This window comes from Canis lupus, chromosome 10, assembly GCF_003254725.2.
Source record: "Canis lupus dingo isolate Sandy chromosome 10, ASM325472v2, whole genome shotgun sequence".
Classification (NCBI taxonomy): domain Eukaryota; kingdom Metazoa; phylum Chordata; class Mammalia; order Carnivora; family Canidae; genus Canis; species Canis lupus.
The window spans coordinates 4,658,362-4,676,700 of NC_064252.1; the positions used below are offsets into that span (position 1 = coordinate 4,658,362).

General features: G+C 34.0%; 1 pseudogene; it reads left to right on the forward strand.

Annotated features, from left to right (window-relative positions):
- The first annotated feature begins 1,535 nt into the window (after positions 1-1,535).
- On the forward strand, positions 1,536-1,974 carry LOC112677780 (translationally-controlled tumor protein-like; annotated as a pseudogene).
- Positions 1,975-18,339: the final 16,365 nt, after the last annotated feature.

An 18,339-nucleotide genomic window follows, 5' to 3' on the forward strand; every position in this document is an offset into this window, starting at 1 on the left:
AAACTCTTCTTGGATAAGTCGTAGGATTATGTAAATTGCAAAATATTTATTTGTTTCCATCTCAGTCATATTCTACCAAGGAATATGAATGAAACTTTGAGTCTTTGTTTCAGTCCAACAGGCTTAGTATCAGAATAGAGGACTGTTTTTTTCTTCAGCACTCTTCACTCTATTTTTTCTCTGTTGTGCTTAATTTTGACATTACCTGAGGTGTGTTTAATTAAGATGGATGTGTTGCCATAAATTTCTGACTTGTGAAATCATTAATGATTCTTTCTTCTTGCACTATTTTTTAACTTATTTTTGAAGCAATTTCAGATTTTCAGACATCACAAAAATAATATGAACAATTTTCTTACACCTAGTGTATTATTTAATGTTTCCTATTTGTTTGTTTCTGTCTTCCCAGTTCTTGGGAATTCAGCAAATGTCTTAAGATTAAAGTTTCCATACTAAGCAAAAGATTAAAAAATATATATATATAGGACACTCAGTACACTTGAATTTCAGATAAATAGCCAATTAAAGTTTTAGTACAAGTATGTCCCATTCAAAATTTGACATATTTAAAAAGTACATTTAAAAAGTATTCTCTGTTTATCTAAATTTCAAATTTAATTGGGCATCCTGTATTTTTCTGGGCAACTTTCATTGAGATGGTAATCAGTCAAGAGGTGTAGGGCCCTAGAGTTTTCAATATATTACTCCAGCCTTGTGTGACCTCCAGAAACATAGTTGGTTTCTCTGTTCCTCTCAGTGGCCTTGTGCCTGGGTCAAGCTTAGATTCAGTTTCTAACCTGCAACCAGGATAGGCAATCAAGAGTCAGAATGCTTCGAAAGATAATCGCAGAACATCAGCTCATCTCTGAAAATTTATCACCTCTGTTGAGTTTAACTTCTTCTAGTCTTCATTGCTCCTTCAGCAATATGTAGCCATCATACATATGATTTTTATAATTATTCCATATATTCCGAGGCTCCTTGGGTGGCTCAGTTTAAGCCTTGGACTCTTGATGTCAGCTGAGGTCATGATCTTAGAGTGGTGGGATGCAGCCCCTTGGTGGGGCTCTGCACTCAGCATGGTCTGCTTGCTTGTCCCTCTCCCTCTGCTCCTACCCTCTTCCTTTCTATGTAAATAAATAAATACCAAAAAAAATAATAATAATTCCAGATTTTCATATTTGTTGTCAATTGAATGCTTGGACTATTGCAGTCTGCCCCATATGGCTGAGCATTCACATTTGTTTGTTCCTTTTTCAAATGGTTTTATATGAACGATATTGTATTACCTTTTAGGTTAAAATATTTTCTTAATCTTCTTTGACCCACAAGTTACTTAAAAGTGTATTTTTAAAACAGTTGGCACAGCTTTTTCCCACCCATTCCCACGTCTCCTCAACCCTCTGCTGGATGCTGCTTTGACTGCACCATGCTGGCTCAGAGCTCTGGCTCCTGCTAAACCAGCACTGCCATCATCTCTCTCCAACAGTGGGCATGATCACTACCCGTATCTCATCAGCCGTGACGGATGGCTGTGCCTAGAGGTGAAGGGGAAGATGGTCAGTAGGACAGAGGGTAACACTGATGACTCGTTCATTGATGAAAATGCCTCCATGGAAGCTCCTGAGGGCAAAGGTACCAAAACCACAATAGTCACTGGTGTTGATATTATCATGAACCATCACTTGCAGGAAAACAGCTTCACAAAAGAACTCTGCAAGTAGTACATCAAAGATTATATGGAATCAATCAAAGGCAAACTTGAAGAACAGAGGCCAGATAGAGTAAAATCTTTTGTGGCAGGGGTTGCAGAACGAATCAAATACATTCTTGCCAATTTAAAAAAACTCTGAGTTCTTTATTGGTGAAAACATGATTCTAGATGGCATGGTTGCTCTGTTGGACTACTGTGAGGGTGGTGAGACCCTGTATATGATTTTCTATAAGGATGATTTAGAAATGGAAAAAAGTTAAAAGAATTTGGCTGTTAACTTTGGAGGTATCACCTATTGTGGTAACTGGCTGCTGCTTTTCATCCACACAATGCCAGGACTCAGACAAATGGGACTGATGTCATCTTGGGCTCTCCATTTATTTTGACCTTGATTTATTTGGGGTGGAGGCATTGTTTTTAAGAAAAACAAAACATGTCATGTAGGTTTTCTGAAAATAAAATGCATTTAAACTAAAAAAAAAAAAAGTTTGACACACAGCCTTTCTAAAACTCCTTTTATGTCATTGGTTTATGACTTGGTCAAAGGTATATGATTCAAATTCTTGAAATTGCTTGAGATTTTTCTTATAATTCATTATGTGGTCCAGTTTTACAAATATTCTATGTGTACTTGAAATGCACGTAGTTTGTGCAATATTTTATGTCAGTTTAGTCAAACATGTTAATGATATGGTTCAAATATTCTATATTAATACTAATTTTTACCCACTTCTTCAATGAACAACACAAACCATATTTTTAGTGAAACCTTGTTTTTATTTTAATTATCTTGCTGGATTATTTTAGCCAGACTGACAATCTTTAGCTTTTTTTTAAGATTTTATTTATTTATTCATGAGAGACACACGAGAGAGAGAGAGAGGCAGAGACCCAGGCAGAGGGAGAAGCAGGCTCCATGCAGGGAGCCCGACATGGGACTCGATCCCGGGTCTCCAGGATCATGCCTTGAGCTGAAGGCAGGCGCCAAACCTCTGAGCCACCCAGGGATCCCCAGTCTTTAGCTTTTTAAAAAAATTTTACTGTCATTCTTTAATTGCACTATAGTTGGTGTACAATGTTTCACTAGTTTCAGGTATACACGATAGTGATTTTACTTCTCTGTACACTGTGCTATGCTCACCACAAGGGAGCTACCATATGTTACCATACAACATTATTACTATTCCGACTATTTCCTTATTTTGTATCTTTTATTCCCATGACTTATTCATTCTATAACTGAAAGCTTATATCTCTTACTCCCCTTCACCCGTTTTGTCCATCTCCCAACCCCCCTCCCCATCAGTTTGTTCTGTATTTATAGATCTAATTCTGCTTTTTGTTTGTTTATTCATTTATTTTGTTTTTAGATTCTATATATGAGTGGAAATATGTGGTATTTGCCTTTCTCTGACATTTCATTTAGCATAATACCCTCTAGTCCACCCATGTTGTTGCATATGGCAAAGTCTTACCTTTTTATGCCTGAGTTATATAACATATATATATATATATAACATATATATTATATAACATATTTATGCATTCATCTATTAATGGGCACTTAGGCTGCTTCTATATTTTGAGTATTGTAAATTGTGCTCAATAAACATAGGGGTGCATATAATCTTTTCAAATTGGTGTCTGTTTTCTTTGGGGAAAATACCCAGTAGTGGAATTGTTGCATCATATGATATTTCTATTTAACTTTTTGAGGAACCATACTGGTTCCACAGTGGCTGCACTATTTTGCATTCTCACCAACAATGTATGAGAGTTTCTTTTTCTCCACATACTCATTCAACATCCCTAAGCAATGGGGAAATGCAAATCAAAACTATAATGTATCTGTCATAATGGCTAAAATCAAAAAGACAAAAAAAAAGCCTTTGTCTTTTAAATGGAAGTTACATTGTTTGTTGATATAATTGGACAAATGCCAGTGTATTATTTAATGTTTGCTATTGTTCCTTCTCTTTTTTGCCCCCCTCCCCGTTCTGTTTTGTTTTTTTACTTTATTTTCCTTTTTTTTTTTTTTTATCATTACACACATTTCCTTCTAGTCATTTGGGAGATAAATACTTGATTTCTTTTAGATGTTGCCCTACATATATAAACATGAATATCTGACTCATCAAAATTTGAGATAATTAGTATCTTCACTCCCTTTTTTTTTTGAATAATGAAGATATTAGAACACTCCATTTAGTCCATATCACTTTTGTGCTATTATTGAATTTTTTAATTTGAACTTTTAAAATCTCACTATTTGGTTTGCTAGGGTTCTTATAATAGCACACACAGGGTGTTTAAACAATGGAAACTTACTGTCTCACAATTCTGGATGCTAGAAGCCAGAGATCGAGGTGTGGCAGGTTTGGTTTCTTCTGAGGCCTTTTTTTTTTTTTTTTGACCTGCAGATGGCTACCTTTTGCTAGTCCTTACAAGATCATCCTTCTGTTTTCTGTGTCCTAATTTCTTATAATGTTCAGACACCAATCAATTTGATTGGGGTCCACCCTACTGACTCCCTTTAACTTAATTGCCTGTTTATGTTCCCTGTTTCTAAACAGAGTCACATTCTAAGGTTATGGAGCTTAGGACTTCAACATATGAATTTGAGGGGAACACAGTTCAGCCCATAATATCCACTAAACATTATTTTTCTATTCAGCCAAACTTATTAATCTTATTTACATGCACCCATTTATTAATTTCTTGCTTTTTATTTATATATTCACCTTAGGCCTCTCTATAAAGTTGCTTTATTTTCTTCTTGAATTACATATTTGTAATTAGTTTTGGTGAGAGTCCACCTGAGACAGTCTTGGTTTTTGTTTATCTGAAAATAACTGGGTGTATTATTTTCCTTGAGCACATTGAAAATATCATGTTACATATTTTAGTTTCTATAATTTCTGATGCAGAGTATTTTTATTGACTAAATATAATTACTAATTGAACTTTTATTGACTAATTCAATTAGTAATTCAAAGCAGTCTTTTTTTCTTAATGATTTTAAGACCATTCTTTTGTTTAATATTTCACAGGTTACCAAGGTGTATATATTTATAGGTTTCTTTTTCATTTGTTGGCATTTTTCAGTATTTTCTTTTTATCTTTAGAATCTAGGTGAGTATAATGTAAGTGATGGGTGATAGCAATTATGTAAAAATATTGAAGGTAGAATCTTTGTGTATGCTGCAAAATTCTTCCAACTTTGCCATTTATTTGGCATTTTTTATAATAAAATGTTAGAAAAAATAATTATACTCTATATAGCAGCAACTCCTATATCCTTTGAGATATAGGAAAACAAAACAAAATGTATTTAAAAAGTACTATTCTAAAACATCAAATATTTACCATAGTATCCTAAAATATCAAATACATAGTAGTACACTTAACAAATGCACCAGAAGACTTCTGATTAGTAAATTACATGCAATATTAACACTAAAATAGATCCAAATAATAGTACACTCCATGTCTATGTGTTAGAAGAGGATATTACAAAAATGCCCAATTATCTCAAATTTAACTAATAATAAACACTCCCAATCAAACCCTTTTCAGATTTTGTGATATGTGGAAACTGACAAGTTAATTTGAATATTTATGTAGCATAGGACAAAAATTGACAAGTTACTATTAGAGAATTATAACAAACTCAGAAGACTTACACTATAAAACTACAGTAATAAAGATAATGTAGTATTGGTCAAGAATAAACAAACAGGCATATGAGCAAATGGAGAATATAGAAACCAACCCACACACTCATATGCTCACTTTATATATGACTAGAGGTCATAGCAGTGCACTGTGGAAAGTATGGTTAAGTAAGTATCAGTCAGTTGGACATTTAAAAGTGGGTAGGGTGAGAATTTTGATCCCTAAAATACATTTTTAAAAAATCAATCTAGATTAGTCAAATATAAAAAGTAAAAAAAATTCTTCTAGAAGAAAACAGAATATCTTCATAATCTTTTTTTTTTAATTTTTATTTATTTTATGATAGTCACAGAGAGAGAGAGAGAGAGAGGCAGAGACATAGGCAGAGGGAGAAGCAAGCTCCATGCACCGGGAGCCCGATGTGGGATTCGATCCCGGGTCTCCAGGATCGTGCCCTGGGCCTAAAGCAGGCGCCAAACCGCTGCGCCACCCAGGGATCGCATATCTTCATATTCTTAAGGTAGGAAAATATTTCTTAAAAACAATACAAAATACACTAACCATAGTGGAACCTATCTATTAATTTAACTTTATTGAAATTAAGGACTTCTATTCATAAAAAAAATTTAATAGATGGTGTTTCAGAGTAGAAGATATTTGCAATGCATATGTATGATAATGGACAAATATTAAGAATATGTAAGTAACTCCTACACATCAATAAAAACATTTCAGGCAACTCTATAAAATTCAGTAAAAAAAATGAGCAAAATACTTGAACAGGCACTTTATTAAAGAGGACATTCTAATAATAAGTACATAAAAATGTTATGAATCTATTCAGTCATAAGAGAAAATAGAACATAAAACAATGAGATATTAAAAATATCTGCCCACTGGCAAATTTAAATTAACAATAATGAGTGTTGCCAAGGATGTGGTGAAATTTAAAGTCTTATAAACTATTCATAAGAATATAAATTACTGCAGTCACTTAGGAGGAGTTTTTTTGGTAGTATCTACTAAATCAGAATCTTTGCATTCTGTATAAAACAATTCTTATTCCTACATATATACCCTAGAAAAATGCATACATGTATGAACCAAAAGACAAAGTTATATATAAGAATTTTCATGACATGACTATTTAACAGTCCTGCTCCAATGCTCATCAACAGTAGAAGGAATATATAAATTATGGTTTATTCATAAGTGAAATAGCATATGCAATAAAAAAGAAATCATTGCTACAGACAACAACATGAATGAAATTCACATATATAAACTAAAAGAAAAGATCCATACTCAAATGTGTACCTCCTGCATGTATTCCTCAAAGTTCAAAAACAAACATGGTGAGATCAGTTAAAACGTATTTTAAAACTTAGAAACTTATTTTTAGTGCCACGTCACAATTCAAAGATGATACTGAATGGAATTTGGTTGTAATAAAATATCAAATTTCACACTGAAATTTTTCAAAAATTAAAAAGGTTATTTTACTGAAAGCTCTTTTCCATCTCTATTTTCTGTAACTAATTTCTTTTATTGCAGAAAGCTCTTAAAAGGATAGTTGAACTATTTCCATTATTAAACATAAAGCAGATGTATATGATTTCATACTTTGGCAATAACAGTTGAGATTCCAGTAGAAAAAAAATATATATACACACACACACACACACACACACACACACACACACACACAAAACTAAGGCAGGAAATATGTAACATTAGGATGCTTTTTTTTTTCTCCCATAAAGTGCAGGCTGAACTTCCTAGATTTTTACAATGGTTACTGATCATAGAGGTAGAGCATTCGCAATGGATACATAATTAGAAAGTGTTGCATGTTCTTTCATGAAAAGGTCAGTAGTGAGAGAAAAATCTCTCACTACTGAGGAGGTAAGGTGTCCCCTTGCCCTTTTTATCGTTTTCAGCTAACCAAGTTTCTGAATGTCATGCTCAATTCTAAAAAAGTGGAAGAATATAATCAGAAAAAGATGTATCAATATTTGATCTTGGAGCAAGTATTTTCAATTTTAAAGAATCTCAAGTTTATTAAAATAATGAGTCTTAAAATTCTTAAAGTACTAAAATAGTCACAACAGTAAATTTCATACAATTTGATGATAAGCAGAAAAATATCAATCGACTCCATGAGCAAGGATAGAGAGCATATAAATAATCTGAAAATGCCTTTAGTTATCTTCAATACACGTTTATTAAAATGAATTGAATTTTAAAAGAATGTCTAATAGATACAAATATGTCACATACCATTGGGTAATTATGTTTGTAGACTATAGCTTGTGTCTTCTAAAATTAAATATTTAATATTTTTATCCCTAGAGGTTTTCATGGCATTGCAATTAAATGACATTAAGAAAATTATGTCTATGCTAAATTCTGAGATTACAAAGCAGTATTTTCAATTACATTATACAAAATAGAACCTCTGTAGGCAATGTCGGACTACCAGTCTGCGTTGCAATAGGCAAATCAGAACAAAATAGTAGCCATTACAGAAGAATTTCTTTGTGGGTTATTTAGTGCTTTTAAGCTAAAGACTAATAATGTTTCAGAGTAAAATATTTCAGACTATATTGTCTATTAAACAAAGTACGTACTATGGAAGTGAAATATGTAACTGGCTGGCATTCTACTGATGAAATGTGAACAGAGATGAAAAAAAATCTAATTATATGAGGAGTGTGATAACCTTCAAAGTTGAAATGAGACAAGATTCCTAAAGGCAATTTTCATATTTGGTAATTCCCATGAGAATGTCCTTCTTTTTATCCTTTTCCTTTTCTTTTTTTTTTTTTATTTTGATAAATGATCTTGAAAAAATCTGTATGACCACCATGTAATTGCTTCCATGTAATTTCTACTCCCAACTTTATCCTGATACCAAGTCATGCTATTTTAGTTGTAAGAAGATGACAACACACAAAGGTCTAGGACTGTTTCTTTAGTCAGGTAGATGATCTTAGATAATTCATTCAAGAAACATTACTTAGTTCAGCTTGAAGCCTCTGTCCTTCATATACTTACATTAGTGGCACATATTGAGAAAGTATTGCTGGATCAGACCCTACAGTTTTCAGCTGATGGAACAAGAGAAAGAGCCACGGGTGAATTTTGGTTTGTGGTTATAGTATAGATGCTGGTGATCCATCTTGCACTCAGGGGTCACACCAAGCTGAAAGGCTACTTCAAGTTTGAAAATAATTTCATGACATTTTTTACATTCTTGAAAGGTAACAACTTTATTATATTTGCTTGTATACACAAAACTCAGAGCAATATCCACCACACAGCATTAGCTTAAAAAAGCTTAGGGAATAGAAGTTTGTCTGGTACATAACTAGGTACAAGGTATAGGAGGTAAAGGGAAGTAGATATGACTCTATTTTTGCTCAAATTATTATAATTTTGGCCTTTGGGAGTCCTTTCTCTTGTCTTTGGGTAAAGGTAGGTTTTTTAATCACTTCTTTGCTTTTAAGAAATGATTTTTATGACTATCTTATATGGGCCTAGTTCTTGTTTAAACACACACACAGAGAAAGACAAACACAAGGAGATATTTTCATTATAACAGATTTCTTTTTACTAGGAATCGAAAAGGAGAGTATCAATTATGCCGTAGACTTTTTTGACATAGACTTTTTTATTAAACTTTAAAACTTTTATTCAACTGGCAAGAAATGGAGTGTTCAACTAATGGATGTAGAACCAACTCAAGTTCCATTACTATGATACATGAGATAATTTCTCAATGAATATACGTTTTTATATGTCCATATGTGAATACGGTACTCATAGAGATGGAATGGAAAGAGTCTATCAACTTCACACTTGCAAATAATTTTGTCCTATATAACCTCTAAGCTTCAGAGTCCAGGAAAGCAGAATCATTGATTCTGTATCTAAGAGTTTTGGTTCTTTTCCAAAGTTTGACGGAAGTAAATAAAACATAATGCAGAAACTGTGCTCTACTTGTACTTAGGATATATAATTAATTAATGTAGAGTAGATTAGAGCAATTACTAATTAAATTCAGTGGTTAGTTTCATTTCTCATAACAAGGTATAAAAAGTAATAATCATGTAGGTATATTTACTCCTTTTCCTTCACCTCTCCTTCTTAGTCATTCTTATGAGATACTTAATCTGGTGGTTTTAATGAAATACCTAAAATAAGCCTTTCAAAATAAATAAGAACACAAATTATTCCATTAGGAACCGTTGGCAGCGCATACAAATACACACATAGAATAGTCTCACATTTTTCTGAATTATCTATCTGGCATTAGTTATTATCACGCAACTATTTGCAGAGTATGGCCAAGTTCTCTATATGTGGTAGAAATAATGTCCATTGTTTCAAAGAAGCGATACATGTGGCTACTTTCCGAAAAGAAACACATCTTTTCTGAGTATCTGATAAGAACTTTATATATTTTGCTGCCTGTATGTGTGTCTCTATGTCAGTATAAGAACAGAATCATTCCTTAAAAAGATGATCACTTAAACCATTAGTTCAGTTTTGCTTCATTCTACTGCATTTCCCTCTTCAAACCTATAATTATTCCCTAATTTCAAATATTTATTGCTATGCTGTTCAGATAATGTTACCAAGCTCTCAGAATTTCCAGTAAGGATAAGTTCCAAGATTTTTTTCCCCTATTTTCTCATACATCATCATGTCCAGATAGTCTGATATTTTGGATTCCTAGGATACCTTTTAGGACTTGGGTTTGGAGTCAGTTAAACCTAGTTCAGTTAGTTACAGTGTGATCCTTTCTAAGTTATTTAACCTTTTGGTACGCCAGTTTCTTTGCCTGTTAAATGGCCTCATTAGGAGTTTTATAAGGATTAAATGTTGTAATGTGTGCCAAGCACATAGTGCAATGCCAGAAACTTTCCTGTAAACCCTCAGTGGGAGGTCAGCCCTGTACAGAAACTGTGTGATAAATGGTAGCGATTGTTCTTATCATCAGCATCATTATTGTTCACAACAATTCTGCTCAGCTGTTCATAGCCAGACATAGCATAAAATTGGTCAAGAAGAACTATTCAAGCTTTGCCTGAGACTCTGATCACCTTCTACTACAGAGAAAATGAATTTGTGCTTAATTTTAAGGCTGCTTCAGAAACCTAAAATCAGAGGCTGAGGTGAAGGAGGGATGGGTTGCCAAGTAAGACTCTCAAATTTGTGGAAGACTTGTCGTATCTAGCCTGAGTCATGACAGCTTTAGAGGATTTGAGTCCATCCAAGCACATAAAAAGAAGAGGGCCAAAGAGGGCCAGGGAAACTCTGCCTAATTTTTTATGTTTCATCCCTGAAAAACACTATAAAGATGAGTACTCTTGAAAAAAAAAAAGCTATTTGATGTTATGATATCTAAAATATGAACTTCATGTCTAAAGCTTAATATTCAAACTAAAGAACCCAACAGATGCCATCCTGATCAAAATACATGCTAGGTAATATATTAAGATTGAAGCTTTAAAATTAAAGGCAATGACAGAAGGAAAAAACTTAGATTAAGTACTCAAACCTTTGAGGTATGGATCCAATTTAGAGGTAGACCGATTCTTAAAATCATTTTGTGGGGCAACGTGGGAGCTGTTTAGAATCCTACAAATCTGGTTGGATCTCACTTACTGATCCCATTCCTGTTTATTGACACATGTCTTTGGTATACATTACAGGAATTCAGTAATCATCTGTTTAGAGACACATAAAATAAAAACTTGAAAAGCAAATCAGATTAAATTACTAAACTACACAAACCTATTGGAAGAAAGCAACTTGAAGAAACTGAGCCTGGGACAGAGTTTTGAACGAAAAGGTAGAGTTAATAGCCAGAAGCCAATTCCACAGGAAGAAGAACACCCCAGTGCCTCACTGAGTGGGGTAGGTGCTCAGAGGTTAGTACGTAGGTCTGTCCTGAAGAGCTGACCCACCGCATAAGCAAGAGTGAAATAGATTAGGTAATAGCGGACTTAAAGGTCAAGCTCCTAGAAGGCAAGGATCAAAAGATTAGACTTGAGAAGAAACACTGCTGGCAGCTACTTCGAGATAATGAGAAGGAAGGTCATGTTGCTTTGAGGGAAATAATTCCAGTTGCTGAGGGTTGAATAAATTGGATAGGAGAGAGGTTGAAGACAGGTCTCTACCTTGAAGGCTGTCTCAGTAGCCCTGGCACAAGGTAAATGAATTCTAGATAAAGACAGTGGCAGTGTGAATAATGAGTGGGTCTCAGCAGTGTCCCAAAGGGCAAAGTGACAAGATAGTGATGGACTGAATGACAAAGTCAAAGGAGAGAGTGAGAAATCAAACATGATTTTATTCCTATAGCTCTCAGGACTGTTAAGATGCTGGTATAAGAAAACTTTTTAAAAAGTACACTAAGCTGAAAGCTCTGCTTTTGTCAAGAAGCACATTTAACAGACTCTGATAAACACGGGGTGCTAGACTATGAGGAATGAAGTACCTTTGCATGTAGATGAGCTTCTGGAAATCTGGATAGGTTGCCAGGAGAATATAAACATGAAGAAAATAACTGTTCTGCAGATTAATACACAAGGCAACCCTAGAAACACAAACCCAACTCCATCTATGATAATTAAACTGTCTTTTAGACTGATAGGTTCCCCCCTCCCCTTTGTGTGACCAGCTCAGTGCTTAGTATATGAAAGCTGCTCAAAAACACCTGTTAATTAAGACCAATATAATCCTTGTCTTCTGTGTTAAATATTGCACAAGTCACCAGCTAATTAGATTGGATAAGATGTGTGAATTAGTGTGTGTGTGTGTGTGTGTGTGTGTGTGTGTGTGTGTTATAAAAAGACTGAAGGTAAGGATGAGTCAGTAAATTAACTTTTAAGATTGGATAAAATTCCCTCTACTAATTATCAGTTAGCAGGTTTTTTTCTCTCTTAAATCTGCCTTTTAACTAAAATAGTTGTTTTTCCTTTTAATCCTTAAGTTAAATAAGTTAGGTGAACTAAAATTCAAGTTAGATTTTTTTGGTATCAAAACTATTTTTCTAAAACATATTGTACATTTATTTCACAGTCTGAAAAGCTTTCCATTTTGTATTTTTTTAGTGGAAACATGTTTATAGGCACTCATTTTAGAAAAATTGTGAGGTAAATTAATATAAAAAAGTAAGATTATTAAGACAATGATTTTGAGAGTCAGGGTGATTTATATTCTGTGCTTTGCCTTTTCTAAATATTTATTTCTCCTTCAATGTGCCTCCTTGTTCCAAAATTACAAAAGAAGTAATGAGGACAATTATTTTGATCATTTTTAAGTTGGTTCCACGCCCAGTGTGGAGCCCAATACATGGCTCAAACTCATGACCATGAGATCAAGACCTGAGCTGAGATCAAGAGCCACACAGGCATCCCTTGATCATCATTTTTAAAGACTTTATTTAAAGGGAATTTAAAAAGAGGAGTCCTTGCAAAAAAAAAAAATGCATTCCTATGTAACAGTTAATCATTTTGGAAATCAATAAGTAAGGGCCAACCTGAAAATTATATTCCACTTGATATGCTAATTAAAAGATTATACTGCCCTCTTTTCTATTGTTTGATAAAATTATAGCATAATCCTACTATACACAAACAAATGCCTATCTATGAAATGTTTATCAACATTTTCCAGGAAAAGAAAAATAATCTCCCTTAGTTACTAATTCCATGATAGTTCTCTTTATGAATTGCATGAAATAATACTCATATCAAAATCTATATCTTTCATTTATATCTAAATATAAATTAAATGTATCTCTATCCCTTTTCATATAGTTATGTCACATACTGAAACAAATGAAATATTTTCAATAAAGCCAGTTATAGTGTAAAATCACCAAAAACTTAATAACTCAATTTAAGAGAGATGAAAAGTAGGGAAAAAAAATCAAATATCTCAATATACCTGTTTCTTTAAAAAAAAAAAAACAGTACCTTTATTCCCTGAAAACTACAACTTCCACCAGGGGGCCCCCTTTTCACTTCTACAACTCTCTCTCGACTTTGTACACAATTTTCTCCCCTTGCTCCTTCAACCCTAAGCACAGTAATTTTTGCTGTTCTTGTAACCCTGCCTACATCTATGACATGTAATCTCTTCTATCATTGAACCTGCCTGGATCCTGATTGAAACAGTGATTGGCACCAGAAGTAGCCTCAGGAAGTAGACCCTCCAGATAGTGTTCTGGTAGAGGATTTTACATATATTTGAGATAGACAGATAACCTCCTTGCCAGGAAATATTATGCACTAGTAATGCATGACATCATAGTGTTATTTTGTCTTCCAAAATTATGATCTTCTAACGTAATGTCATCAATATATTTATGCAGACTTTTTTTTTTTGAGAAATTCTCAACAGATCACCTCTTCCTCAAAGCATAAATCTTAAGTCAATCTATCCATCATCAAGTAGGCTAATGAGCATGTTGCAAACACCCTATTTCCTATTTTGATGCTTGAAAGAAACATAAGAAAAAGGTCATCTAAATGAAGTCATATAAGTTTTAAAACTGGAGGAAATTAAATCCAAAAAATAAAACTATTACATGAAAATAGCAATATACAGAAATTGTACTTATGTGTGTTTTCTCTCCATGATTCGTATGGCTAGAGCTATCTTTCTCAGACTGCATGTGCACATGATTTCTTTTTAAACAAAATTAGTTTCAATCTATGCCCTTCCTGATGATTAGACATGTAGCAAAATGGGGGTAGGCAAGAAAACAGAGCCCAAAAGGCAGGTTTGTAAGGTAAGATAAGGAGGGTCAAGGTGCTCTGGGAGATAAGCTGGCAGCAGATGAATGTGTGTTAGAAGAAGAAGGATGTATCATGACAGCTGTACAGGGGAGATGAACAAGGGGAATGAGGTTTTAACCAGTGGAATACTGGAAGGAATCTATTCCCTTTGCTCAAATGCCATGACTAGCTTTTATGTGTTTATGATAAGAAGGAGAATGCAGGTCAAAATGAAATAGGCCAAATAAAGTAAAATGATTTAGAATACATTGTGGAACCTGGGACAAAGTTAGAGTAAGGCTTTAAGGGAATAAAAATGGGCAAAAGATACAAGAAAACCATGCAAAAGACAAGAATGCATTCCTTTTGCATAGTCACAAATTAAGTCCTTAAAATGTTCTAGCATGGTAAGCATCCAACGTTGCTTTATCTCATTTAATCCCCACAGTAACCCTTTGTGGTAGGCAATATTGTCCCCATTTTACAGATGAGGAAATTGAACTTCATGCTGGTTAAGTGATTTGCCTGAGATTACTCTCCTAAAAGGGAGTGAAGCAAGTTTCAGACCCACTCAGTCTGTCCCGAGTACCTGTATTCTCGACCATTATTAAGAGTGAAATAATACTCCTTCTGGAACTTAACTTTGTGATACTCCCTCTTTAAAAAAAAACTTTATTTGGAGGTGGCTACCCGACTGTAGCCTTACAAGCCAGGTTGTCTTCTCAAAGGCAGTAATAATGTGCATTCTGAAGCTTTTTGTGTTCCCAATCCTAACTGTCTGATTTATATCCCATCACATTTATGTTTGAGCCAGGGCTTTCTGAAAGCAAGGCCTTAATCCAAAGGAACGTCTCATTCTAGGAATCACTGAATCACTGATGCCACAGCAGGATAGGCCCTTGGAGGCAGGTGGATTGTAAAAAAAAAAAAAAAAAAAAAAAAAAAAAAATTAGGAGAAGACAGAGAAATGATCAAGGTAAAGACAAATCTTAAAATATAATGGCTTTTTCATATAATAGTTTAGAATTGCTATCTGCTTAAAGGTGTAGTCCTAATCTCAGTAGGAACATAAGTAGAGAAATAGGAAATTTTTAAAGGAAAACTAATGTACAACTGAATATATATATATATATGTAATATACATATATAAATATATATGCTCATGATAAATATATATATATATATTGCATTTATATATATGAGAGTAAGCTAAGAACTGTTGGTAAATCAATTAAGTGTACATAACAATAGTTATAAGGGGCTCAGACTCTAAGCTCTGGTATCATTTTATAATTCTATGTTCCATAAGTGTTGAGTTTCTGATTATTTATGATACTGGTTCATGACTTTATTTATAACTTATATAAAACTGTCTCCTGTATTAAATTTAGTCTCACCATATCCTTACATTAAAAAAAAAAAAAAAGCCTCCTTCCAAAAGCATTGGAAAGCTATAGAAATCTTTACTGAAACTTTCATCAGAACATCAAGGAGAGAATGAGATAGTATATCACACTACAGAACTTCTTTCAAAATATCATTACACATTTCTTCTTCTCACTAAAGTTTCACTCATCATGACAGCCTCTTACACATAATCTGTTACAGTTACTTGAATTCTGTGTATCCATGATGCTGCCCAGACATAAAAACTTAGTAGCTCGGCAAAATAAACAGTATCCTTGAAAAATGATGTTCTTTTGCTATTACTATAAAATTAACTTCCTAAATTTAGTGGATTAAAACAAGTCACGTAATTACATATTATGTGGATCAATATTTCAGGTAGGGTTTGGCGGGTTGATTCTTGAGTTTCACGTTTGTTAGCTGGAGGTCACTCAATGGTGTTCAGTTGGTGGCTGGTCTAGCCTGAACCGTCCAGAAAATTTTGGCTCATATGTATATGACTCCATTCCTCAGAAGTGGTAACTAGAAAGCTAGGCCTTGCTGGGATCTGCTTCCTCTCCATGTGGTCACTCGATATGAGAGTCCACTCCTCACATTGGAACTCAAGGTTCCAACACCAAGTGTGTGTAGAGTATCTAGTGGAAGCGACAACATCTCTTATGACTTAGCCTCAGAAATCCAAGAAAATTACTTCTGTTTGAATGATTCAAGCAGGTTACTAAGGCCAACATGTTGAGGCAAAAGGAATTAGACTCCATCTTTCATAGAAGGAATAGCAAAGAAAAGCTTTAAATTAATACAGAAAGTAGAGAGAATGGGGGCTTAAAAATAATGATTTAATATGTTATTTTCTTTGACACAGTAAAAGATCTGCACAAACTCAAGATGCATAAGGAAAAGATTATATAGCCTGCTTCGCAGATCACTGAATGAATTAAAAAAAAACTGGACAGGGAGAAAGATATGTTACTTTCCAGCATGGACTGAATTATTTGTATATTTTTATGTTTTTTTTAATCTTTTTAAACCGCTTTATTGAGGTATAACTGACAAAAAATTGCACATGTTTAATGTATACAACGTAATGAGTTAGCTATGTATAGACTAGTGAAACCATCGCCACAACCTATACCATAAATATATCCATTCTCTCCCAAAGTTTCCTCCTGCCATCTTGATGATGATGATGATGATGATGATGTGATAAAAATACTTAAGATCTACCCTCTTAGCAAATTTTAAGTATATAATATAGTAACATTTACCATAGTCACTATGCTGTACAGTAGATCTGTAGGTCTTATTCATCTTATAAAACTGAAATGTATACCATGTGATGAATGCTTCCCCATTTCTTTCTCCCAGGAAGCACCATTCCACTCTGTTTCTAAAAGTTTGACTGTTTTATAAAACAAGATGAAATCAGAGAGGGAGACAAACCATAAGGGACTATTAATCATAGGAAACAAACTGAGGGTTGCTGGAGGGGAGAGGGGTAGAGGGTGGGGTAATTGGGTGATGAGCATTAAGGAGGGCACGTGATGTAATGAGCACTGGGTGTTATATAAGACTGATGAATCGCTGACCTCTACCTCTGAAACCAATGATACACTATATATTAATTGAGTTTAAGTAAAATTTTAAAAATAATAAAAATAATAAATAAAAGTTTGACTACTGTAGATTCCTCATGTAAGTGGTATCATGTATTATTTGTCCTTCTGTGCCTGCTGAATTTCACCTGGTGTAATGTCCTTCAGATTCATTCTCATTATAGCAAATAGTAAGATTTCCTTTTTTAAGGCCGAATAATGTTACACTGTATGTAGATACCACATAACCAAAGCAGTGGCCAAGATTCTTTATATCTCACATTACAAAAATCTAAAGAACTGAACTCCATGAGAAAGGCAATAAAGAGATGAGGTTTCTCTCCTTAGGTTAGTGTACTGTCCAATAGGAATATAATGTGAGCCCCACATGTAATTAATTTTTTTCTGGACCTCATTAAAGGAAAATAAAAAGAAACAGGTAAAATTAATTTAAATCATTTACTTATTTAACTCAACATATCAAGAATGTTACTTTTTCAGTGTGTAGTCAGTAATAAGCAAATTATAAGTGAAATATTTTACTGTTTATATACAAAATCCTTGAAATCCAGAGTGTATTTTACACTTAACAGCATGTCTACAAGCAAACTTGGTGTAATTAAAATGCTCATTAGCTATGAGTGGTTAGTGCTTACTTTACTGGATGTGCCGCTCTAGACTCTTGCTACTGAAAGTGATACTCAAAGCCCCAACTTTGACATCACCTGCAATCTTGTTAGAAATACAGGACTTTCCTTTTCACCTAAGACCCTACTGAATCAAAATATGCATTTTAATGAGATCTCCAGGTGACACTGAAGTTTCAGCTTCCGCTTTCTATTACTTTGCTAAGGCTGCCCTAACAAAATACCACACGCCGGTGGCTTAAACAACAGAAATTTATTTCCTCATAGTTATAGAGGTTACAGGCCAAGACCAAGCTGTCAGCAGATTTGACTTTTCCTCAGGTCTCTCTCTTGCCTTTACATGGCCTTCCCTTCTTGCCTTGTCCTCACGTGCCCTCTCTCTGCTGTGTGCACAGCTGTGGGGTCTCTTCCTCTTTCTGTAAGGACATTAGTCATATTGGATTAAGGTCCACCCTAATGCCTCATTTTAACTTAATCACCTCTTTAACGGCCCCTATAGTCCTATCCTGAGG